The sequence below is a fragment of the Microcebus murinus genome, chromosome 26, assembly GCF_040939455.1.
Source record: "Microcebus murinus isolate Inina chromosome 26, M.murinus_Inina_mat1.0, whole genome shotgun sequence".
NCBI lineage: Eukaryota > Metazoa > Chordata > Mammalia > Primates > Cheirogaleidae > Microcebus > Microcebus murinus.
Window position 1 is genome coordinate 7,506,909 of NC_134129.1, and position 27,911 is coordinate 7,534,819.

General features: G+C 34.1%; 1 long non-coding RNA gene across 2 annotated transcripts in view; it reads right to left on the reverse strand.

Annotated features, from left to right (window-relative positions):
- The window catches only part of LOC105869286 (uncharacterized), an 85,840-nt gene extending 75,821 nt beyond the window's left edge, over window positions 1-10,019 (reverse strand). Inside the window, exons 1-3 of one of the 2 annotated variants that reach the window (XR_012915084.1) lie at window positions 9,825-10,019; window positions 8,331-8,411; window positions 3,283-3,424 (exon numbers count right to left, since the gene is read on the reverse strand). This is a non-coding gene — a long non-coding RNA (uncharacterized LOC105869286). Of the gene's footprint in view, window positions 1-3,282; window positions 3,425-7,734; window positions 8,175-8,330; window positions 8,412-9,824 lie in introns of those variants that run through there. The other variant, XR_012915085.1, reaches the window with a different exon arrangement.
- Window positions 10,020-27,911: the final 17,892 nt, after the last annotated feature.

The window sequence follows — 27,911 nt, forward strand, 5'->3', positions numbered from 1 at the left end:
TAAGCAAAATATTGTGAAAAATTCTCCAGACAATAACTATTATCTCTAAAATTACTGTATATTCCTAAAATCAAGTACAATTTGCATGTAAATATACAGTCTGATAGGCATTGTAAAATAGAATATATAGAGTTCTACAGAATATCCCAAAAGTCTCCATATACAGGGAAAATGGGATACTGTAGCTAAATGTACCATTTTTTTAAATGTACCTTTATTTACAAAATATTCATTATAAAATTTTACAAAATTTTTCCTTTGTATGGAGACTTTTGGGACATACTGTAATTTAGAAATATGCCATAATTTGGCTTTCATTTTTAAAAATGATTATAGTAGGGTTAAAATTATCTCAGCCAAACATTGCATACATGTCTGCCTTTTAATTTATTAAATTTTTAGGATGAATTTCCAAAAGTGGAATTGCTGAGTGACCATATCAGTATCAGCAAATTCTGATACTGAAGTATTAGCTGGTACCAATTTTCCAATGGCCAGAAATGCATGAAAATGGCTATTTCCCTATAACAGTGAACATTACACATTATCTTCATATCAGCTTTGCTAATATAAAATGTAAAAATAGCATAACAATTCTGTTCAATTCTCACCTTGTTGTGGAAAACCAATTTTATTTTGTTCATGGTAATTTTTTCATACAGAGGTTTTTATTATTTGCAGTCACATCTATAATTACTCTCTTTTAAGGTTTGTGCCATTGGTGCCGTATTCAGAGAGATCTAGCTACTTAAATGCATATAAACATTCAATAATAGAATTATCATTTGTAAGAAATTGTTGTAGTTATTGTTCTTTATATTTTTTCAAATAAACATCAGATTTATTTTGTCTCGTCTGCTCAACAACAAAACATTTTTAGTACAATTACATTAAATATGAACAATTATTTTTGGAGTATTTATTTTTATTTCATATCTTTCATTTGAGACACAGTAAATTACTCCATTTATTCAAGACTTCTATTATGCTATTCAATAAAGATTTATAGTTTGAGCAATGCAACATTTTATAGTTTTAGTAATAAAAGCATGAAAACTGCTTGCTCACATTTTAGGTGTTTTATAAATTTGTGTAAAACAGAAAATATATATTAATTTTATCATTTCTTAAGTAGCAGTAATTACATTATATATATATAATATTTTGTTATTTAGGTATTTTGTAACTGACATGCTTTAGTGTAGAATTCTATTAAGGATATTTTAGTTGATCATTTGTGGTTGCCTAGATCTAAAGAGTCAAATTTTTAGATGCATATGTTACCATTTTTTGAAAATTCATGAGTAATTTAACTATAAAATTGGAAGAGGTGGAGAGAAGAACCTGAGTAGGTTCCATTTTAAATAGACACAAGAGTGAATTTTGATAACGAATGATATTTCATATTTATTTATTCGAATATTTTAGTGGGTTTTTTTATGGTTTTATTCTTCAGGTTACACTGAAATAAACTTCATTACCTTAAAATTTATATGTATATTGACAAACATTTTTATTTATTCATTTATTTATCATTTTTACATGGAACTTTAAAAATATATGTGGAAGATATTTTGTGACAGAAATGGGCTAAGATTTAGGGGTCCCAGTTTAATTTTTAATTTAATTTATTGAAATATTTTTTCTTCTCACTAATTTGTAATACTACTTTATTGTGTATGTGTTTGTGTATATGTGTGTGTGTGTAGGTTGATTCTTCTGCATTTTTTATTACTTTCCATTTATCTTTCTGAAAAATTTGAACCAGTTCCACAATTTAATTACTATAGGTGTTCCTAGTGGACTTTTTTGTTTGTTTGTGTTTTGGGGTTATTTTTATTTTCTATGATTTTAATTAACTTAATAGCATTTCTTAGAACAGAAATGCTTTGGTGATCAACAGTATAGTTTAGCCCACTACAAGGCCAAATCTTATTATAATGATGATATGTTAGGAATTAGGCCTTCAAACATACCTCACAAAATAGCATACACATAATTCCTTCTTAGAACTAAAGATTTATTGCCCTCGGAGGCCGAGGTGGGAGCATCGTTTGAGCTCAGGAGTTCAAGACCAGCCTGAGCAAGAGCAAGATCCTGTCTCTAGTAAAACTAGAAAGATATTAGCTGGACAACTAAAAATATATAGAAAAAATTAGCCGGGCATGGTGGCACATGCCTGTAGTCCCAGCTACTTGGGAGGCTGAGGCAGGAGGATCACTTGAGCCTAGGAGTTTGAAGTTGCTGTGAGCTAGGCTGACTCCACGGCACTCACTCTAGCCTGGGCAACAAAGTGAGACTCTATCTCAAAATAATAATAATAATAATTTGAAGTCCTGAAAACAAAGGGTCAAGGTTTCAATTTTCAGCATAGCAATGTGAGGAGCCACCATGCCCGGATAATTTTTTGTATATAAATTTTTAGTTGGTCAATTAATTTCTTTCTATTTTTAGTAGAGACAGGGTCTCACTCAGGCTGGTTTCGAACTCCCGACCTCAAGCAATCTGCCTGCCTCGGCCTCCCAGAGTGCTAGCATTACAGGCGAGAGCCACCACACCCAGCCTTGACACAATTATCTTTATAATTCAGGTATGGTGCATGCTGGTTAATCTGAACACCACTGTGCCCTGAATGACCTCAGAAAAGCACAACTGAGGCTTTGCTACATAATTCACCTATTTTTATGTCTCAGGACTGTTATACAACTGTGGAATGTAATGCATATGCATGCCTTCCTCTGATAGCTGTGTATAAATTAGTGAGGTTTTAATTTTCTTGGAAACATTACAGTAGAGCAACACAATTGATTCAAATACTTGTGATTAATGGTCAAGTTGAAGGACACGGACAATGTTACCAAACAAGGAGATGTCCCAAGAACATGATTTACATACAACACAGTATGCTGCAAGTGTGTTTTACTTTCTTCTCGCTGTTTCTTCCTTGCCGACTTGCCTTTAAAATCAAAGCACCTCCTTCCTAATTGAAAGATTTCTGGGAGCATTCATCAGGAAAAGATTACCGTGATGTTCCATAAAGTTGGGCTTCATTTTTAAGTGGCCTTATAAATGGTCAGTTTTATATTTCCATAATAACATTTGAATGATATTCATTCAATATGCTTTTTTAAAGCATATTTCGAATACTAAGAACTTTGTCATTTGAAATTTAGTCTTAAATGTTTATGACTCTATTAGGCAAGATTCTCAGGGAGACAGAATATACAGAATAGGTAGATAGATAATTATATGAGGGAAGATTTATTTGGGGATTTGACTCACATGATTACAGAGACGGAGAATTCCCACAATAGGAGGTTTGCAAGCTGGAAACGAAGGAAGCAGGTAGCACAGCTCAATCCAAGTCCAAAAGCCTCAGAACCAGGGAATCTGATGGTGTAACTCTCAGGTCTAGGTCAAAGGCCTGAAAGTAGAGCGGCTGTTGTGGTTACAGAGTCCATAGTATAGAGAAAGTGAAGTTATGATGTGCAAGGGCAAGAGAAGAGGAACATCCTGGTTAAAGAAGAAAGAGAGCAATAATTCATCCTTCCTGTGCCTTTTTGTTCTATCCAGTCCCTCATCTAATTCAGTGAAGCCCACCCATATTGAGGGCAAATCTTCCCCACTCAGTCCATCTACTCACATACCCATCTTCTTCAGAAACACCCTCACAAATGCACCCAGACGTAATGGTTTTCCAGCCATCTATCTCATAATCCAGTCAAGTTGACACCAAAACTAAGCATCATACTGATTTTCATATTATTATTAAAAATTAAAGTCATTGAATGAAAGCAAAAGCAGCATGTCCATGAAAACAATATGAAGTATTCAATTAGAAAGTCCACCTAACATACAATTCAGGATTTTAAGTTTACAATTAAGGCCTTTGTGGAACATATTTTTTTATCAACTCATCTTTTTTATTTGGAAGTCACCTTTTCTGCTTTTGCAAATAAAATTTCACATTACTCTTTCTAACATGATGATTTCCAAATGTTTGGTAATTTTGGAACTTTTGGGACTTTTAGAACCTTCATCCTCATAAATTTTAAGTTAATTTCGATATTATCAAACAACGTTGTCAGTTTCTTCAATTTTTTAGACAACGATTTGTAAGTAAAGGGCAAAAAATCATGTCTTAGCATGAAAGAATCAAGAGACACAGTGTAATGCTACTTGGAAGTACAACAGTGGGACTCCACATGAGCCAATCTCAGCTCATCAGCATTGCCATGAATGCAATGCTTCACTTTGTTTTATGAGCTACCTAGAGCCAGATGCCATAAAATTGCTGTGAGGGATTACCTACTAGGGACTTGTGCAGGCCATGCCAGGAGCAACACAGAGGTCTTTTCATACTACTATCCACATAATAAGAATTCTGTACAGCAGACTTTGAGAATGTAGGAAGTGCTTTTTAAATTATGTCCTAAGGAAGCATTTGCCCCAAACACTAATATTCATTCTACCACACTGTTCCCTAGAAATCTCATTCAGCATTGCCACACATGTTTGCAATAATAGCAGTTTTGCTGGCCAATGTTCTCAGCACCAACAGCACAAAAATCTATTTTGGCAAAGTAGGCAGCAACCATTATGTGTGTGGGTGCTTGAGTCCCAGCAGTTTACCTCATTTGTAAATAGGACCAATGGCCAAGAATCCTAGTTTGCAAATTCTCTCACCTCATTTGGAAACATTTAATTCATTCCAACAGTCTGTCTGGTGTACAGAAAGAAAAACAGAGTTATAGTGCATCCTGCCATTTCCTCTGGATAGCCACATTCCATATTTTTCTCATTTTTTTCAGAGTTGAAGCTACCCACTTAATAGGAGCTAGCCACTTAAGAGGAGCTTGCAGTTTACATGGAAACAAGTAATACACTTAAATGTAAATAGATGTGTCTTTGGGAAAACTTTGGGAAGCTTTGAGAAAGACATCAATAAATTATTTTTCATTTTTTTAAGTACTAGGACTCATCTTATGAAACCAAATGTCAAATAAATACCCATGCTTTTGGTTTAGTACCAATATTAGGGAGAACATCTTACACTGAAGAGTTTACGATTATTGTGTCCATACTATTTCTATGTAATAAAATGAAAAGCAAACATCCTGTTAATTGTTTAATTTGCAATTTCTATTTGGCTCTATTTGGCTATAATTTAGTGGCAATTCAAAATGTAACCCCACTTTGTACATTTAAAAGTTACTTTGTGATCAAGTAGCTTTAACTAAAATATAATAAACAATCTTTTTAAAATGTTACTTTCCTTTGATTCCTACTATCCTAAACAATCCACTATCACAATAGAAGCTGACTTTAAAATCCAATTCTGAACTCAATGTAAAAAAAAAAAAATGAAGAATAATAGGTCGCTTACAATAGAATTGTAAGAAATTAGAGGTTTTACGAAAAGAGTTATTTAGATGGGAAAATTATAGCTTCATATTAGCACATCTGCACCTTGACAATCAAATGCATGAGTGCATTATAATTTCAATGAATTATGCAAAATGTTAATTAAAAAGTCGAATTTACTAATCATCTCTCAGGGTCATAACTGGAATTGAATTTGAGTAAGGACAAACAATTCCATGAAGTGCATTTTCGTCTTGTAGTTTTTAAAGCTCTTTGGAAATACATACCAGAAAAACAATTTTGTTTTTATATAGATGCTAATTGATTTTGTTGTGTTTAATCTATCAGAAATTATTGATTACTCCCTTATAAGTTATGGCTACATAATGTAGCTGTGAGTTTCAAAAGATGATACATTATAAATATATACAATTATAATAAATGTAGGCTTTGTGTTTTGAATTAAAAACTGGTTAAGCAGTAGAAAATTTGTGTATAATTTTCTATATCTAACTTTCATCTTTCAAGCATAAGGCATATGTATGAAATGTTTTCACGTATTTTAAACTTATGATATTTTCAATTCTTAGTCTTTTTAAAAATATTTCAAAATTTGCTTCTTATATTTACTTCTAATCATTTTTTAGAACATCTGGATATTTTAGAACATAGTACTATAATTTCTGAGATAGCTATATTATGATATGTGGATTTATAATAAAAATAAATACATTGATGGATTAAAAATATAATTTAGCACAATTGCATTTTGAAAATATTATAGTGGTTTCAATGTGTTTTCTAACCTTTAATATTTAGTGCAATGTATTCTGCTTCTCTGTATCCTCAATCATCCAATTTTGTCCAACAAAAAGCGGTAAAAGGATAGTAAAGATAAAGTAATTCTATCCTTCTTATGCCTATAAAAAGCCTTGCCCATGTTTCAAGGGTCAGATGAAGCCCTATATTCTTGTGAATAAAGTGTATACAAATGGAGATGTCATACAAAAACATCCCCATTCACCAAAGGATTGGTGATAAAAATAAAATGAAGATATACTGCCAATATCTCCCTCCAAACCCCTGAGCCAATGTGCCTTGTATGAGAAAACATGCATAAAAATGGTGAATTAAATCCAGGTCACTGGATTTATTAAGTCCAAATTTGTTATAGAACCTCGATGCTTCTCATTAAATATCTGAAATTTATTGTTAATTCTGAGGTGCCTTTAGCAATCAATGTGTAATTATTTCTAGTGAAGTCCAACTTTCAGGATTACTTTGACAATGCCTCTTTTGATTATTAAATTTAAGTGCTTATTACCTGCAATTCTATAATATAAAATGTTTAATGTTCCAAGACAGGTATTTGTAAAGATACAAAAACCTCTGTGTTGCAAGGACAAGGTAGATTCTGCCAGACATTTTAATGCCACTGCTGGTCACTCAGGCTATAATTGGCTCTAATTAGCTCTCTCATCCAGCTGTAACATTCTTTACCTGCAGCTGAGAGGCACTCATGAGAGTGGAAAAACCTCCCTATTGAGTGTTTGGAAATATCAGCTAAATTCCTGCCAATATGATCATTATAAATGAGCTGCAAACCCATTAGCTCTGATAGGAAATGGGTTGTGGGAAGTGAGATTTGATCCACCCTAGCCCTACAATAATAGTAATCAATGTCCAATGAAAACACAGTCCACTACGTGAACAAGGCGCTTAAGTAAAGGCTGTATTTAAAACCAAAGACTGGACAGGCAGGGTGGGAATTCAACTTGCTCTGTTTATTCAGCTTACTTTCTTTCTACTTTATATAATAGACTTAGAGCTTTAAGTTTAATGAATAAAATGCTCTTTCATCAGAACTTGCAGTTTTATTCTGAACACTTCAGGTGATACTAATGGAATGATCTCACTACTGTATGATTTTCCCCCATGGTCAAGGAAATGGTCTATACATACATTCATCTAAAACCCTCTGCAAAAGTCTGAGAAAAACTTCTCTCTCCAAAGTTTTCTTTGACTGATCTGAAAATATATATATATTTTTTTCAAACAGTAATGACTAGTAACAACAACAACAACAAAAGATATTCAACGAGGTCTGTCCACAGAGTATCCAGCCATGTAATATGAAATATAGAGACATTTGTTGAAGAAGATACAAGATAAAAGGAACATTGTAGGTTCCTTGGGACCAAACACAGTTCAATGTAGGTACCTTGTGACCTCCCACAGTTCTCCCGGCATCCCTTAACCTAACCCACACGTTCAACACTCTCAGGTGTCCTGCGTGCTGCAGGCCTTCCAGAACGTGTCTCCACCATCTGTGAAGCGTCTGTGCCTCACTCTTATTGGTGCTGAACTCACTGCATCATGCCTGAAAACCTTCTGAATCACCCGAATAGTTTCCACGGAGGAGTGTTCAAGCTTAATGCGAAATTTGACATAGATCCATTGCTCTTCTGGCTTATTTTTGAAGTGACGGCCACACGGTACTTTTGCTCAATCAACAGCGTCTAGCGCCCCGCTGACTCGTAGGGCGAAGGCGCCATTGTTCACGCATGCGCACTCCGGCCCACTCGCCTCTGCTGCCGGGTTACGCCGCTGTCGTACACACCGTTCTTGTCATATTAACAATGGCCGAATAGTTTCCCGACAGACCTCGTATGTCTCCATGGAAGGAAAAGGATAATGAAAGTAGGGCTCAATTCAAAACAAAACCAAGGAAAACAAAAATGGAAGTATATTATCTTGTTATTTTTGTCGGATTATTATATTAACTCCTAAAAGATACTGTAATTCCTAAGACTTTCTTTCTAGATATGTATGAAAGAAGTACATTAAACAATGATCACAATAATGCGAATATGCAACTAAAATTGGGATTAGAATGGAGCGCAGACGTCAAGAAAGTGGCAAATACAGCTTATTTGCATACATAGGTGAATAAATTATTCTTTTACCTGTGGTTGTTTTCCTCATCTGGAAGTTCCCATTGCTTTCATGTTAGAAGTTCCAAGATGAGCTTCATCTGTTTTATATCTCTATAAGAGATGACTTTGAAAATTATGACTATCATAATCCAAATAAAGACAATGTATTAAAAATAAAACACAAAGCACCCCATCCTTTGATGAAAATGGCCTCTCTAGGAGCAACTATTCTTTATCGAATATTTACAGAGGCATATACAAGTCTCGTATTTGAAGGATTCCCTTAGTTGAGGGGCACAGACTAAGCACACAAAATCAGAAGATGTTTTTACAAAACAGCATATTCTGAGGGTCAGATTGTGGAGAAGGGTAAGCAGTAGCTACGGTTATGTTAGACCATTGAAAAGTCTTCAGGGAAAAGGTGTAATTATGCCGAGCTCAAAGGAATGGTGAGATTTAGACATGAATAAGAGAAGATAGGAGGTGTTTCAATTAAGATTATTATAATAGATATTTATTGGGAAATAATGTAAACTAATTTGCCGATAACAAAGGATTGGTGGGGAGCAGAAACAAAATACACGGTCATTGTCCAGGTGTATCTACAAGACTTTGTGTGATGTTGTGAAGTTATTTTCTCTGGTACAAATAGGATTCAGAAGAAAGTAATAAAATAGTTTTTAAGCCTGATATTCTTCATATCAAGTTAATCTCAATTAGGCATCTTTGTTCTTTTTTATCTGTTCTGCATAACACATACCTACTTATATTTCTAATACCTACTTATATTTCTATATGACTAATACTTTCTTACTGTGGCCATATTTTCATTATTTTCTAGTCATTGAAAATTATTTCCTTTGTTTGAAAATCAAACAAGTCAATCTTCAAAAAGAATTGTTAAAGTGCATTCCTCCAGAAGACTCATTAAAAATGGCTTGCTTCAATGATACTATTTTCAGTTCAATATTAGCGACTATTTAGCTCAGAGAAATTTAAACGAGAAGAAATCTACGGGAAGAATTAGATAAGTAAAATGTAGTGAACTGTGGTCCCAAATATCTTGTATTTTTAATGAAGTTAATCAGGCAATTGATAGATCTATGATAAGACCCCTCAACAGGCAAGTTTGAAAAACCACAGATGTTTTCATGTGAGGTTTTTATGCATGTGATAATCAACATTTCTGAATTAACTAATTTGACATTCTACTTAATTAATATGCTATAAAAAGAAAACTTTAGAAACTTCTAGATATTTCTATCTAAAATATATGTCATGATGTTAATAAGCCAATGAAACACTTTGCATTATGCATCATGCTATGAAATTAGAAAATCCTATTTACATTGACCTGCCTGCAGATGATATATTATTATGATATATTTATTTAAAGAACAAATTTCAGAGATGGAGAGACTTAAACCTGGATGTTTTTAACTCCTTCAAAATTGTTAATATGTTGTTAATATCTAAATTTTTAGTTTCTACACTCTCTCTCACTGAGTTTCTCAGTATTACTACCTTCTGGGTGGCTGAGCTTGGCCTTCTGATTTCCAAGCCTCCCATGGCATTGCTATATCCTTCTTTCTAGGCTCAATACCAGAATCATGGCCACCTCGGAAGCTGCCCACTGCTGTGGTACCTTCCTGCAATGATTCACAAAGGCCAGCGTAATGATTGCTTACAATTCTTTAGTGACACAAGTCTTGTTAGCTCACATTCACACACATAGTTTGCCCCAAATGAATACATGGATACTTTCAGTTTTACCTACAAAAGAAATAGAGAGCTGAAAACTCTTTACTCCTATTTTACGTTAAAAAAAATGCTGTACAAACTGAAAATCAACAACTTTTGTGGGCCTATTAGAAATCGAGATTGCTGGCCAATTAGAAATTTGAACAGATTCGAGAATTTGGAATTTAGAGATATATAGTTCCCAAGAATTGCTTACCAGGAGCAGAAGTCACTAGAAGCCAAGAACTGGTAGGAACACTTAAATGCTAATGTTCAATTGCTGGAGGATAGAATAGAATGTATGAGAAACTGGCAGGAAGGCAGAATCATGGTGGGGCAGGAGACCCTACATTCTGTATTTGGGAGCCCTACCAGGGTCTCATGCTTGGCCCCAGCCTTACCACTGTGAGCCCCTCCCATACTCTTATCTCTAAAAAAGATTTTATCTCTACAGGCAAGGAATTTGCCAGAGGACAATTCTGAAACCTTTTCCCAACTGAGGAAAAAGCTTCACCCTACTCAGGCTGCTCCAGCCTTGTCATATCACCTAAGGAAAATAAATAGTTGACAGGGGAAAGGATTCAAAGAAATAGTTTGCAAACATTGTAGCCAGGTAAAGGACCATGGGTTAGAGGGAAAACCAATCTAGAAGACTTCAACTCCAAGTCATGGGCCCACTAAAAGATGAAGACATCACTAGAGGATTGTAGAGAGCTCTCTGTCCCCCATATCATACTATCATACCAACAAGTCTCCAGTAATTTAATTGGAGATTGTAACTGAAAGAGCTTTAAGACACAGACTTTCTCTGAGGAGTAGTATAAAGGGAAACAAGAAAACCAAAAAGAGAGACAGAAATACAAACATTAGTGTTAGGGTTGATCCAGGTGGGAACCCAAGAAGTTCGTATAGAACAGAATGTGGTTAATGGAAAACTTAGGCTTGTAGAACAATAGCTGCAGGAGAATCCCTGGGCGTTGTAAATCTAACAGGCAGCTATAGCCAGCATTCCTTCCTTTTCCCCCTGAAAGTGACTAAGTTTATCCCTCCCTCTCTCTCCTGCTAAGGACAACCATGCCAGAGCTGAAGGATGGATGTGCCTGGGGCAGGGATCCTAGGAGCTTGTTGTTTGAAAAAGAATTTATTAAAAGCAGCTGTTCTGGCCCATGTATTTACTCCCCCTGGAGAACCCTCAATAAAACCCAAGACTCCCCCCTCCCTCAGTGTGGACACTTTCGCCTCCCCCTGTCTGCACCTAGATGCCCAAAATAAACAGTATTTTGCTACACATGAGGCTTCATGTATCTCTCTCCGGTCTCCGGACCTAACAATTAGGTTGAAAGCCTCTTATACCTATAACTACAACAAACATTAAACTCAGCTCAACTCAGCCATTTTAACATAAATTGTCTCATTGGAGGCTCATTTATCTCAGCACCTATTTCCCAATATACCATTTCTGAGTTTCAAGAAAACATTGCAAGGCATGCAAAAAGGCAAGAGAAGACATAATCCAGAGAGATAAAGCAAGCAGCAGAACCAGATTCAGATATGACATAGATATTGGTATTATCAGACAAAAAAATTGAAACAATTTAGGGCTGTAATTTAAAAATTAGTAGACATGTAAAGCCAGATAAATAATGTAAGCAGAGAATGAAAACTACAAGAAAGAATAAAAAGAAAAAAAGAGTCTTTTTAAATCTCAAACGATCTAGATGAGGACTGCAAGAATAATGAGTAACAATGTATTGCATAATTATTTCCTATGGATAAGTGAAATGAATGACAACAATGCCATAAGAGAAAAGAGGAAGGAATGGGGAATACTCTACTATGAGACACTTCAGTGCACATAGAGTAACTCAGTATTATTTGAAGGTAGATTTAGATTAATAAAAAACATACATTGTAAACTCCAGAGAAATCACTACAAACATTTTTTGAAAGAAGCATAAATGTGTCCAGGCATGGTGGCTCATGCTTGTAATCCTAGCACTTTGGGAGGCCAAGGCATGAATAGCGCTTGAGGCCAGGAGTTCAAGACCAGCCTGGCCAATAGCAAGACACTGTCACTACAAACAAATGAAAAAAATTAGCCAGGCATGCAGCACAGCCTGTAGCCCCAGCTACTCAGGAGGCAGGATGAGGAGAGGAGGATCTTGTGAGCCCAGCAGTGTGAGGTTGCAGTGAGCTGTAATGATGCCATGCCCCTGCACTCTAGACAGAGCAACAGAACAAGATCTGTCTCCAAAGCAAAAAGAAAGAAAGAAAGAAAAAAAAAAAGGTCTGAATGATATGGCAAGAGAGGAGAGAAAATTAGAATCATAGAAAATGATTAATTAAAAATAGAGAAAGCACAAAAAGAGGAAAAATAATAAAAACAAAAGCAATAAATAAGAAAATAGAAATGATGCTAGATTGTAATCTAAATATATCAATAATGACATATAAAATGTGAAGAATCTAAACACAGTAGTTAAAACACAGAGAATGCTAGATTGGATTTAAAAAAAGACACCACTATAAACCATTTACAAGAAACATATACTAAATACAAAGAACTCAATAGGGTAAAATAAAGGAATGGCGAAAGATACACCATGCTAATGCTAATCCAAAGACAGAGGGATTGCCTACATTAATTTCAGACAAAAGAGACTTAAGAATAGGAAAGTTTATCAGGAATAAAGAAGGACATTACATAACTAAAACAAAAGGAAAAGTCAATTATTCAAAAGTCAATTATTCAAAATCTCAAAACAATCCTAAATGTTATGTACCTAACAACAGAGTACAAAACACATAAGGCAAAAACTGGTAGAACTGAAAGAGGAAATAGACAAATTGCTGTTATAGTTAGACTCCACTATTGCCTTGTAATGACTTTGATCGTACCAGTTAAGGATAAGGATAGAGATGAACTAAACAATATTTTAAATCAATTTGACCTAATTGACATTAAGGAATACTCCATCCAACAACAGCAGAATCTATATTCTTCTGAAGATTACATGGAACATCCACTAAGCTAAACCATAGTCAGTACCATAAAACATACCATAAAAAATGTAAAATTATAGAAATAATACAAAATGTGTTCTAAGACCACAACAGAATCAAATAGAAACCAATCATAAAAAATTGAAAATTGTTGCGAAATCTCACAATATTTGTAAATTAACCAACACATTACAAAATAAACTATGGATCAATGAAGTCTCAGGAGAAATTTAAAATAATTTGAATTAAATCAAAATAAAAATACAACTTATGAAAATATGTGGGATCCAGTGAAAGCAGAATGTGTGTATTTAAATGCATATACTGGAAAACAAGAAAGATATAAAATTAATAGCCAAAACATCCACCTTAGGAAACTATATAAAGGTATAAAGTAATTTTACTATAGTAGAAAAAATAGACAAGAATAATAAACCTCAAGCCAGGTTAGCCAAGAGAAAAGAAGATTCAAATCACCAATATCAGGAATGAAATAGTGTATATCACTATGGAACCCATGAAAATTAAAAGGCCACTAAGTGAATATTATGAACAACTTCATGTCCCTAACAAAAGGGACCAATTACTTAAAGGACACAACCTACCAAAACTTGCACAAGGAAAAACAAAGTAAATCGCATTATGTTTATTAAATAAAATAAATTAGTAGACATAAACTTTCATAATAGAAAACACATATCCAGACAGTTTTACTGGTGAATTCTACTTAAAATTAAGATAAGATATAATACTTTTCTGCACAATCTTTTCTGGAAAACAGGAGAAGTAAAACTTCCCAAAGCATGTTATAAAGCAAGCACTACTCTAGTTCTGAGAAGACATAAAATTTTAGAAGAGAAATTAGAGGAAAATATTTATCTAAATGTTTTTAAAACTTACGTTTACACAAAACCTTCACGAGAATGTTTATAGAGCTTTATTGATAATCATCACACCCTGGAAGCAGCTAAGAAGTTCAATTATCAGGAGTGGTTAAAAAATATGTGATACATTTATACAGTGGAATATTATTCATCAATAAGAAGAAATAAACTATCAAGCCAAAAAAGGCATAAGTGAATCTTAAATGCACATTTCTGAGAGAAAGAAGCAATCCTGAAGAAGCTATATAATGTTCATTTGAAAGAGCTCTCAATAATCTTATCTGAGACAATTTGAAAAGCCAACAAAATAACATGGCATTGGATGACAACTCAAATACATAAAATAAATATTCAGGAATCCATGCTGCTATAAACTATTGAATAAATCAATAATTGAGGGAGAATAGACCAATTTCTAATACAGAAGATTTCAAATTATTCATTTACATACTACCCAAAAAGATGCTGCATTACTCCCCATCCCTTAAATTGGACTACACACAATGACTACACAATGAAAAAGAGAAAAAGATACATTTCACAGTAGAGACGCCTAGCAAATACTACCTCAGCCAGACGATCAAGGTTAATGCCATCAGTGATGTCATGATAGAAACATATGTCATTTATATGATGTGAGGACAATGGCACTTTACTCTTCTAGTATTCCTCCTAACAAAATATAACTCGATTCTAACCATGAGAAGAAAACATCAGGCAAACCCAAACTGAAGAACATTCTACAAAATATCTTCCTGGTATCCCTCAAAGCTCTCAAAGTCATCAAAAACAAGGAAAGTCTGAGAAACTGGTCCAGAGCATCCTAAGAAAACATGATGACTTAATGTAATATAGATTTCTGGAACAGAAAAAGGACATCAAGTAAAAACTAAGAAAATCCAAATTAAGCTTGGACTTTACTTCATTATAAAGTGTCAATATTAATTAGTTTGATGGGCAGTACTGTAATGCAATGTTAATAATAGGAGGAACGGCCTGCAGAGTAAACAAAATCTGTAATGTCCTTGAAACTTTTTTTGTAAATCTAAAATTGTTTTAAAATAAAAACTTAAATAAAAACATAAAAATGAGTGCATGGCATCCATAGTATTGGATCTAAATTTATCTTGTGCCAGAATCAGCTCTCGTCTCTGATTATTAAGACCTTGATGATAAGTCTTATTGTTCTTTTCTATACAGGGACCACCCCCAGTCCATGTAATATGATTTTATGCCTTTACTACTTAAGAGGTTTATGGATTACAGTCAAAACTTTTTTCCTAGGAGGTTTTGTTCTCTTAAATGTAAACAAATATGTTGGTTAATGGGCACTATTAATTCTGCCAGATTATGTCCAGTCCCTTGCTAGAAAAATATCATCTTCTCCCTCCAAAAGATCCAAATCCCAGCTCTTTCCTATAATATATCCCCAATTTTGATAAATTAAAAAATATTCCATCATGATAAAATTCTTCACTTCTGAAATGTGTTTATATTTTGTCACCTTTGCTAATTTTGCACACAATTTCATTAAGATATGGGCCTCTTACTTTTTTCTTTGATAATATGCCACCTAAGTAGGGTTGGAGAGTGAATGTAAGTAGACAGGATATTAACTGAAATGTATAAATTATGTAAAAGTTGTTCTTTCTGTTAATGCCTCTAATTTATCCATATCTGTTCACTAATAGAGAATGCAGTTCAGATGCAATAGTGCTGCCCCAGTTGCCAGTTCTACAAGGGAAAGTAACATGAAGGGCAAAATTTTATTTCTGCTTGCAACTTTATAAGCTTTATCTCACATGCATACATGCATTGAATCAGTATAATTGTGCTTTTATGTTAGCCAGTTCCATAAAATCCTATTAGATAGAGTATTTGCATGTACAGCAAAATTTTGAAAACATAAGTAATACATGTTACTGTTTACCAGAACAATTGATCTGGATAGTATACTATTTCTCTATGTGTGGTTTCCTGAAAAGCAATTTGTTACTTTCTGCCTAATTTTTTTTAAAGAAAAAACACTTATTATATATAATAGTACATGAAATTTCACAAATCATCATAATCTCCTGCTGCAAAAGGCATGGCAATTTAAAATAGCACCACAATGAGTTCAAAATCCCTCCACAATAAGTCTCTGAAATCAACTGGGGAGTCGGAGTGGGATAGAATAAAAGACTATTGTGTGCTCACTAGGCCACCTCAAGGAAGACAAGACTCTGAGGACAGTAGCCCACCTCAAGGTCACTTCAAACCCTAAATGCTTCACCAACTGTTGACTTCTACATGGAGAAATCCTTAAAATGTTTTGCCCTTTATTTTCTTGGTCTAGTGAAAAGAGAGATTATAAATCTTGTACCAAGACAAAATTAAGTACTTTTTATTTTATCAAAATTTATAATACAGGTAAAGTAACCTTGAAAATTTTCTCTGCTTCATGAAAGAATACTGATTTAGCTGGAAATACTGCTAGACATTTCCACAACTGTGTTCAGTTGTGACTTGTCTTCACAGAAATTGCACACATATTATAATCAATGATAAAAAAAATCAATAAAATAAATTAATTCACTATTAATTTTAATGTGGAAGAATGTCTCAGAATGTATGCTTCTTTGGGACATGACCTTTTGGGATAAGGTGAATCTTATCCATTTGCCTCTAGACCACTCCCTTCTATGTCTCCCAAAATAACTGACCTATGTTAATCTCATAGATCATAGTGGAATAAAATCAGAAATCAACCCTAACAGAAACTCTTATTTCTACACAAAATAATGGAAATTAAACAATCTTTTGCTGAATGATTACTTCATAAATGAAGAAATCAAGATAGAAATAAAAAAATTCTTTGAACTAAATGACAAAGGAGACACAAGTTATCAAAATCGGTGGGACACAGCTAAAGTAGTCCTGAGAGGAAAGTTTATTTCCATAAATGCCTATATCCAAAAGACAGAAAGATCACAAATAGACAACCTTATGAATTGACTCAAAGAGCTGGAAAAAGAACAGGCTGACCCCAAACCCAGCAGAAGAAGTGAAATTAACAACATCAAATCAGAACTAAATGAAATTGACAACAGGAAAACTATATAGAATATTAATAAAACAAAAAGTTGGTTCTTCAAAAAAATATAGTTGACATGCCTTTGGCTAGACCATCCAAAAGCAGAAAAGAAAAATCTCTAATAATCTCCATCAGGAACAAAAAAGGAAACATTACAACTGATGCCATGGAGATACAAGATATAATCTATGAATACTACAAAAAATTTTATACACACAAACTGGAAAATGTGGAGGAAATGGACACATTTTTAGAAACACATAGACTCCTAGGCTCAACCAGGAAGAAATAGAATTCCTGAATGGACCAATATCAAGTGCTGAAATTGAAACAGTAATAAAAATTCTTCCTAAAAAGAAAGGTCCTGGACCACACAGTTTCACACCTGAATTTTACCACACCTACAAAGAAGAACTGGTGCCTATCCTGGAGAAATTATTTCACAACATCAAGAAGGATGGAAATCCTAACCAACTCATTTTATGAAGTCAACATCACTCTGATACCAAAACCAGGAAAGGATACAACAAAGAAGGAAAACTACAGATCAATATCCCTTATGAATATAGATGCAAAAAGTCTCAACAAAATCCTAGCTAACCGAATCTAGGTGCTTATCAAGAAAATAATCCATCATGACCAAGAGGGATTCATCCCAGAGATGCAGGGGTGGTTCAACATATGCAAATCTATAAATGTAATTCATCACCTAAACAGAAGCAAAAACAAAGACCATATGATTCTCTCAATGGATGTATAAAAAGCAGTTGACAAAACTCAACACTCTTTTATGATAAGAACGCTTAACAGAATAGGTATAGATGGGGCTTACCTAAAAATGATACAAGCCATATATGACAAACCCATAGCCAACATCATACTGAGTGGGGAAAAATTGAAAGCATTGCCACTTAGAACTGGGATAAGGCAAAGTTGCCCATTATCTCCACTTCTATTCAACATAGTGCTGGAAGTCCATGCTGCTGGAAGTCCATGCTACAGCAATCAGACAAGAGAACAGAACTAAGGGCATCCAAATAGGAGCAGAAGAGACAAAACTCTCACTCTTTGCTGATGATATAATATTATATTTAGAAACCCCAAGGATTCAACCAAGAGACTCCTTGAATTGATAAACGAATTCAGTAAAGTCTCAGGCTATCCATTTTGTACAATGTATGTCTTAGTTTTATATTTCTGCATACAAAATCACACAAACACAGGGCCAAAAACAATACTAATTTATTAGCCAAGAGGTTTGTAGGTCAAAATTCTAGTATGGTATGGTGGGATTCTCTGCTCAGATTATCACAATGCTGAAATCAACATGTCAGCTGGGCTGAGTTCTTATGTGTAGCCTCTGGAGAAAACTCCACTTACAAGCTTGTTTTTGTGAGCAGAATTCAATTCCTTGTGGTCATAGGACTGAAGGCCCCATTTCTTCACCACGTGGTCCACTCAATCATCTAGTCAGCAATAGTGCAACAAACCTTTCCTGGGCTTCAAATTTCTCACTTTTTCACTGCTATTTTGAGGGTAACATTCTGATTTTGAGTGGCTCATGAGATTAGGTCAGGGACACTCATATAATCTTTCTGTCTAAAAGTCAACTGTGCCATAAAACATAGCTTAATCATTGTAATAAAATCTATCATATTCACTTTTCTGAGATTATATATGACAAATATACCAGTGGTAGAAAAGCTTCAAGGAATTCTTAAAATTCTATCTGCCACAATGTAAAATGACAATTTCTCATAATCTCAAAATGACTCTGTTGCTTTTCTGATCCCAACATATGGATGAATTACAGCATAATATTTTTTTCTGAAATGATCATTTACACCACTATAATAGTATTGGCTTATTTTTAATTTTTTATAAAAGGTTTTTGTTTTAATTGTGGTAAGAACATCGACATGAGATTTATCCTCTTAAAAATGTTTTCAGTGCACAATAGAGCACTGTTAACTTTGGGCATAATGTTATACAGCAGATCTCTAGGATTTATCCACCTTGCAAATCTTAAACTTTACACTATTTGAACAGCAACTCCCCATTCTACTCTCTGCTCCTGTGAGTTTGACTATTTTAGAATTTGGAAGAAATTATGCTAAGGGAAATAAGTTAGTCATAGAAGAACTAATACAGTATGACTCCAGTTATATGATATAATAGCAGTATCATTGAGTTGCAATCCTTTTATTACCAACTTAGAAGGGAGAAACAAATATTTGAACTAGCAAAAGTTTCTCTTAAATGTTTGTTTCACTCTAAGATGTATTTACTGCCAAATGGTTTCTTATTCATGCAAAAACCTCTAAAGTTAACTTTAGTGTTAAGATTTAGGGTGAAGCTTCCACCGTTCAGAACTCTCCAAACCCCATATCGCAATGTAGCTTTTTTTTTTTTTTTTTTTTTTTGAGACAGAGTCTCACTGTATTGCCCAAGCTAGAATACAGTGGCGTCAGCCTAGCTCACAGCAACCTCAAACTTCTGGGCTCAAGCAATCCTCCTGCCTCAGCCTCCTGAGTAGCTGGAACTATAGGCACACACCACCATGCCTGGCTAGTTAATTTATTGTTTCTATTTTTAGTTGCTTGGCTAATTTTTTTTCTATTTTTTGTAGAGACAGGGTCTTGCTCTTGCTCAGGCTGGTCTCCAACTCCTGACCTCAAGTGATCCTCCCGCCTTGGCCTCCCAGAGTGCTGGGATTATAGGCATGGGCCACCATGCCCAGCCAGCTGTCATTCTTTTTAACAGTTCCTTCAGCAAGTCTTTGATTGATAACCATTTTCATTCATGTCATTGTCAGGTCATCCTGCATCATATAGGTAAACATTCTATTTTTTCCTCCTTTTTTTTTGATTTAGTGAATTTTACATGTCACATAAAGGAGTTATAAAATAACTAACATAAAACATAAAAGAGATTGATTTTATAATACTGATTATGCTTGTAGCACAAAGTTAAACTAGATAATTTAAATGGGTCTTTTCAAAAATTAAAAGAAATGCATGATATAATCTTACTGAAAGGTGTGAGGTGAAAAGCCGATCTAAGTAACTACGGAAAATTACATTTTGAATGAGTACAAAAGAATTGTAGATAAATACCTATTGTACTCTATGTTAGGGGGTGGCAAAATAATCCATGAGCAAAATCTGGCCACCCACCTATTTTTATGTGGCCAGCAAGCTAAGAAAGGTTTTACATTTTAAAATGTAGAATGGCCTGAAAATTATAAAATATTTTCTATATGGCTCTTTACAGAAAAACTTTGCCAATCCCTGCTTTAGTTTATATATATATATATATATATATATATATATATATATATATATTATATATATATTTCACTTAAGGAAATGAGTTACCAATTTTGAAATTACTTTATATGCATCCAAGATTAAACAAATAAGTATATAAATTATAGATAATGGAAACCATATTTTTTCATAGTCAGAGAACAAAGTGACATACCAAAGGAGGAAAGAGAAACTAGAATGAACCCCATGGCGTAGGATTAGAGTAGAGCACCCACATGAACTCCTGTTTATTTTAATATATATAGAGAGATGGTAGTTCATGATAGACTGATAGAACAGCAGACCATGGACACATGGATTATATAGATATACACAGATGCAGGTAACACACGTGTGTGGGTGTACATATGCTCATTAGTACATACATGTATATTGCTTGCTCTGCCAGCTGAGAGGACCTAGATTCCATGACACCCCAATAACAATGAACACACTCAGTGCCAAAATTGTGATTTCCAAATACCATTGTCCATTAAAATGATCCAGGGCTTGGGACAAAGGAAATACAAGATGAGTCTGAAACATCTTGTAATGCCAGAAAATAAGGAAATGTTAAAAAACAACTAATGAAATAAACAAATAAGTAAATAATGTTGGATATGTTAAATGGATATAGGGGTGAATCTGAAAGTCCTCTAATGGATTAAACCTGGAAAATATTGAGCAAAACAATTAATAATAATAGTATGGTATAATAAATCAAAAATAGCATAAATATATATGAATTCATAATGATAAAAATATTGAATAAAAGATGGAGAGAAAGGTCAATTCATCCTACCAGGAAAATTTAGAATATTCTGGTATCCTCCCCCTCTAGGAGGTGGCATTTCATATATCCATCCTCTCCCCCCATCTCAAGTATGGGATAGACTTAGTGACTTGTATCCAAAGAATAGAGTATGAAAAGGAAAAAGAAATAGTAACTTCTTTACAATGGAGAGTACTGACAAATGCTACCTTAACCAGGTGGTCTAATTTAATATCACCAGTAATAATTCATGTTGATATCATGTACTCCTTGATATAATATGATAAAAATGGCAGGTTCCTTGGTGGACTTATCCCAAAACCCATCACTCTGGTCTGTGAGAAACCATTATACAAACCCCAGTAATACCTAACCAATATTCAACAGTGACAAGATCATAAAAAAAAAAAAGAAAATTTTAAGAAACTGTCATGGATTAGAGAGACTAATGACAAATTGCAATGTTATATCTTAGATTAGACTAGAAGCAGAAAAAAGGATGTTGATGGAAAACCTGTTAAAATTTAAATATAATTTATATCTTATTGTAACTATTTATGTTTTAGTTTGGATAAATTTACTATAGTTATGTAGGATGTTAAGATTGAAGGAAGCTGCATAAAGGGCATATGGAAACTAAATCACACTTTTGTAAATCTGAAATTATTTCAAATGAAAACACTTATGGATTAGTTTAGAATAACTTAGCAAATAAGAACTATTTTTCCAATGGCAAGTTTTGTTTTACTTTTCATAATTTGAAATCTTTACCCACATCTTCCAATATAACATTTACTTTGAGCATTAATGTGATTTTACAATGACCAAATGCTCTTTTTCCACTCTAAGGACAGTGGCATTCTGAATGGATAGGGAGAAAAACACGGAATCCAAAGAGTGTCTTTTTTAAAGAGTTAAATAATTTTGTGTGCATGTGTATATATATATATGTGTGTGCGTGTGTGTCTGTGAGAGAGAGAGAGAGAGATAATGATTCATACTTGTGAGTATTCTTTATTGGCAAAATCCATTAGCACACTGGAATATAGATACAGTCCATCAACTCTCTTAACTTTCATTTCTTTGATTGATGGAATTTTAGAAAAAAATAAAATAAATGTTTTGCTAATACCAGGCTGACTGTCACATTTGACATTGGTTCACTGAGAGGGTATTTCCACATTCCAGATTGTGACAAATGAAAATGTGTTTTGTACCAAAACTATGTTAGAAACCTTGAAAGGTTCAGAAGCTCATTTCAGATAAATTCTTCAACCTCATACAGACGTGATATGGTACAGCTACAACACTGAGCAGAAAATTTACTAGGAACGTGCTTTCTTATGAGGTTCCTGGAACCTTGTCTTTTTCCCCTCTAGCAGGGCTTGCAAATAAAATAACCTTACATCTGGAAGTTAGCAGTTCCCAGGGCAGTATTCAGGGCAGATATTTCCTGTGCTCAAGGATTCATGAGTCTCTTTTGCTTACATAAGCTCTGTTACCCAAAGCCCTGATTAAAGTTAGAAGCCAAGACAAAACAGGGACCAAAGGCACTAAAGAATTGTATTCCTTTTTGGTTTCCGTTTTTCACAATTCTTCATCAATAAGTCATAAAGCAGGTAAGAACATGTTAAAAGTGAAGCGACTTGACACTATAAAAAATTGAACACTTTACCTTCTCCTAGAGATGTGCTACTACTTTGTAATACTTCCAGTCCCATTTCGTCATATTTTATAATTAAATCAAATTGCATATACACAAAAAAATATTTTGAGGAGGGTAAAACTTGAGACCCAGTTGGTATATTTGAACCTAAAATGTACCCAATTGTGGGTTTGAATATGATTACGATACTTCAATGTGTTGCACTGAACTATATATTAATATCTAGGCAGCTTTGCACTCATTCTTTAAAAGGGAGAGAGAGGGAGGGACAGAGAGATGCACTCTCGGAGGGGTTACATATTTTGCCTAACTTTTTTTTTTTTATTACTGCCCAAGTTTTACACTAGTGGACTTTAAAAAATGCTGGTGGTTTATTTTAACAAAATAAGATGTTATTTTACAATGGGATAGAGAATGTCACATTTTCAAATGTAATCAATTTACTTGATCAGTGAGTGTTAGAAAGAACTAAATATGTGTGGTTAGGCTCTCCTTTGATTCTTTTTTGGTAAACTTTTATCTGCAAAATGATTTCATTCTGCACTTTCTTCACTCTAAGAGACCTCTTTCTGACAGAAGCAGTCTGAAGTTGTCCAGTGCTGCTTGTGACTACCTAACTCTAACCTAATTTTGGCATAAGCAAGTCCATTTTATCATAAATCTAAAGTATCATTTTCCAACTCGCTTACCTGGTAAAAAATAATGCTAGTTTTATTTCCATCTGACAGAGACTTTAGTGTCTGTATTTCAACCTGTTACAAATATGCGCAAAAAAAAAGATGCAATACAGAAATAACAGAAATTTTTAAAGCTAAGGTATAATCATTGGATGGTAAACAGGAATGTTAGTCATGTTTGTCATGTGACACTGGCATTTTATTTAACAGTGAGTACTTTAAAATAGGCCAGTGTACACATAAACATACACTGAATATTGTGCACTGAATCAATCTCAAATGAATGTCCTGTTACAGCCATGTAATTATTATTATGCAAAATGTGCATCCTACTGCCTAATGCAATAAGAATCAATTCCAAAGGAATAAGTAAAAGATTTCACCACCCTGCCTCTTTCAGTTTTCTCCTGAGTCCACAAGAAAGCTCTGTCCAAGCTCATAAGCTCGCAGCACTCTAGCTTTGTCCTCTGTAAAGCAGCAATTGCTACACACGTCCGAATGAACATTAAGCACTGGAAAATTTACATTGGATATGCAGCCTTCTGAGATGTCTAATGTGCACATTGCTAATTAACTCTGCTACAACACCTGGGCCAACTGTCCATGGCTGTAAGCACATTTTCAAGAAGGGATTTGAAAAGCAATTCATTAATTTGGTGTTGTTCTCCAAAATCAACAACAATAAAAACATACAATGTCGAGGCAGATTTGATGACTAATTCAGCCTAGAACTAGAACATCTGCCATGTAGCTAAGCTGGGCTTGTTTTGGCTTTTATTTTTGAAACATTACTTAAAAAGCTCCAATCAGTTTTATTTGAAGGGAATTTAGGAGCAGGGAAAGATGGTTGAATGTCAGAGTTCCAGGAATATAGGTTGATTTTTTTAATGGTGACCAAGAAAGGCAGAACAAAAACAAACAAGAAGAAAAAAGAATAAAGCATCAACAACTATAAACACATCAGAATTCGAATTGTAAGACCATCAAAATTCAAAACCTGGATCTATCATGTCCACAAGTATTTGTTCTAGGGCAGTTAATTAAATACTTTCAATATCAGTTTTCTCACCTATAAACTGGGTGTAATAATAACATTTACCTTATAGATATTTCAGGATATTTCAATGATAAAATGTTTATAAAAAGCACAGCACTAGATCTGGTCTATAAATGGCAATCAGTAACTACTATTTGAATCTGAATCTAAATAAAGTTGGAAGGCAGGTTTAACTTACAGAGATTGAACTTCCATATTGCCTGGAGAAATAAAATTTCACATTTAACTGCCAGTCATAATTTCTGCATTTATCTTCTTTAAAAGCATAATAAACAGCTTACAGATAGGAACTGCTTAAGACAGTGGGAAAACCACTGCATAAGTTTTATTCAATTCCACCAAAGCCATACTAAATGAGCATTTGCTCCAAGTGAAGAGAGTATTTTCAGGGCAAGGAGATTTTCAAAATGGGATCTCAGCCCTCTTTTGACAACATTGCCTCATTTAGTTTCCTTCATTACTGAAATTCTGTAGGTATATTTGCTGCGGAGTGTATACGACATAGTGTAATTGTCATTGGATATTAGCAAATGAAGTAAAGTGTATAAAATTGCTATTAGTGAGTTGGCAAATTTTACCTATAACTGTGTGTGCTTAAAAAACATTGATTTTTAATCTTATTTATTTATTCATAATATTGTTTATTTTCTTTAATAATTCATGAGAATTCACTCATGGGTTAATGTAAAAAAACTAACTTTGGTTATACACAGTAAGCATAATCCTGTATATCTTCTTTAAGTGATGTTCAATATCATTTTAATAAAAACAAAATAAGGTTTTCAGAATGTGTTTTTCCAGTAGGGAATATGGCTTTTCAATCTCATGGCATGTGGGCAGAGGGGACAGGTAGAGACAAACCAAGATGGGGCAGTGATATTGAAAATGTGTCATCCTTGGATTCAGGTATTGTCTTCGCCCTGTTAAGAGTCTAGGTTTCCAAAATTGAAATTGTGCTCCTGGTTTACAGCGTACCTACTCCCAAAGGAATCACCAAATGTGAAGGATGCACTGGTTAGATGTTTCAGAACCAGGTGGCTTCCTTTAAGTTGCAATGCAAATGCAATCTATCTTGCTTTTGGTCTCCTACAGTCTGTCTATCTAACTGGCATCTACCAACCTTCCTCTGTACAACCCCTGTGAAATGTTAAAATGTTTGTTTGTTTTTGAAACAGAGTCTCACTCTGTTGCCCAGACTAGACTGTTGTGCATCAGCCTAGCTCCAGCAACCTCAAACTCCTGGGCTGAAGCAATCCTCCTGTCTCAGCCTCCCGAGTAGCTGGGACTACAGGCACGCACCACCATGCCTGGCTAATTTATTTTAGTTGTCCAGTTCATTTCTTTCTATTTTTCTCTTGCTAAGGCTGTTTTCAAACTCCTGACCTTGAGCGATCCTCCTGCCTCAGCCTCCCAGAGTGCTAGGATTACAGGCGTGAGCTACCAGACCTGGCCCTAAAATGTTTGTTTTATTTGTGGATACTAAATTTGTGGATGTGCAAGTGACATCTGAGTTCTGGGAGCAGGTGGAAATGCCTAGGAAGAGAGTGTAATTAATTAACTAAAACCTGGGACTGGAATATCTGGAAAGGTTTGTACAGTGCAGGGGAAGATGAAGTAATTCTATTGCCTGCTGTTTCTTCAGTTTCTACTCTCTACCTTTGAACTCCATTAAATGATTTTGCTATTGCAAATACCTACATATGCTCTTTAAATCCCAGAGCTTTATACTTCCTTTCTGTGAGAGATGTCTTTATACTCTATTTTAAATTATACATGTACTTTGCCACCTTGAAATAAAAAATGAAGCTTCTGTTCCTTTCATTATTTTTCTTATCTCCCTATAATAACTTCCTCTTATCACAGGAATTAGACAATTTCAATGCATTATTTTTAAAATTTTCTAGTTTTTACAAAAGAAATATTAGTTCTGCTATCATAGCAATCATGAAATCTAGTGTCTGACTCCATGCTTCACAACTTTTATTTCTTCTTGCTTATAGTACCTGTCATTGTTACCAAATTTGTGTGCCTTTGCCTCACATGTATTTTTTTTCTCTTCCTTATTATTTTCTTTTGTTTTTAATTTTTATTATTTTTTTATTATTTCAGCATAATATGGGGGTAAAAATGTTAAGGTTACATACATTGCTCTTGCCTTCCCTTCCCCATCGAGTCAGAGCTTCAAGAGTGTCCTTCCCTCCCTGCCCCCGCCCTGCGACAATGCACATCACACTTATAATGTACCCATTATGGTAATATTCATTATAATATACCCATCTCCTACTACCTTTCCCACCTGCCTGACATCCAACAAGTGTTTTTTTTAACATTTTGGTTAGATTTTATAAGTTTGCCATTACATTACCTAGAGAAGGGTATGCCCCACATGTATTTTTGATCAAATCTCTTCTTGTTCTTTAGAACCTTTTGAGAAGAAAACAGCAGAGACATCATAAACTTTACCATTGCCATCTATACTATGCCTCTGTATAAGGCATCAGTAAAAGCAAGTAATCTATAGGGTATAATATTTTTTAAAATTATGCTTGAAATTATGAATCAGTTCAGAATTGACACTTTGGTACTTAGAATTATTTTCTGTTTTGAATTTTCTTTTCCTTTTTTTTATTTCCTACAGTGAGGAAAGTCATCCTTCAGTATTTAAATTAAGGCTGCTAAATATCTAATATGGTTCTTTTTTGGGACTTTGAGCCCATCAACTGCTTCCACTAATACAGTTTCACTCTTCTCTATTTTACATATTGATCTCACACATACATTTTCTAGGAAAAGTGTTCTCACCTCTAAAAAAAATACTTTGAGATAGCCATTAACTTAAAAAAAAATTATAAAACCACTCCTCCACATAGTTAACATGGTCCTGCGGACATAATTTTAAGATACTTATATCCGTTTCAACTGATACATTTGACATACTTTTTACTTAACATACTGCATCATCATCTATTTCCATCCCTAAACAAATATTTTTCTAGGCTTCTATGTCTTTAGATTATACGTAATCATAAATTCAATCTTTTCTTCTGTTAGTTACTGATCCTTGCAATAAATCTTCCAAGTTATATCTTATGTGCCGTAGGGACAGCCATTTTATTTATACTGAACAAAACTGCCTGCCTTGTCTCAGTGTTCTACAACTTCTGACCTAAGAAGAATCTTAAATCCAGTTCCATGCTTTGTACCACATTCTTATCTTTATAGTATCCTGATTTATTTTAACATTTTTTTTAAGTTTCATTTATTCCCAAACTCCTAGTTTGTCAATTTAGACACATTCAAAAATGGTTCAGCTTTAAACTGAATTTTCCAATGTCAAGATTGTTTTACTTGGAGGTTCATGTCCTTCCTTTATGATCATCATATTTAGTAAAATTTTTTTAATGTAAGTATGTCACAAATACTAATTT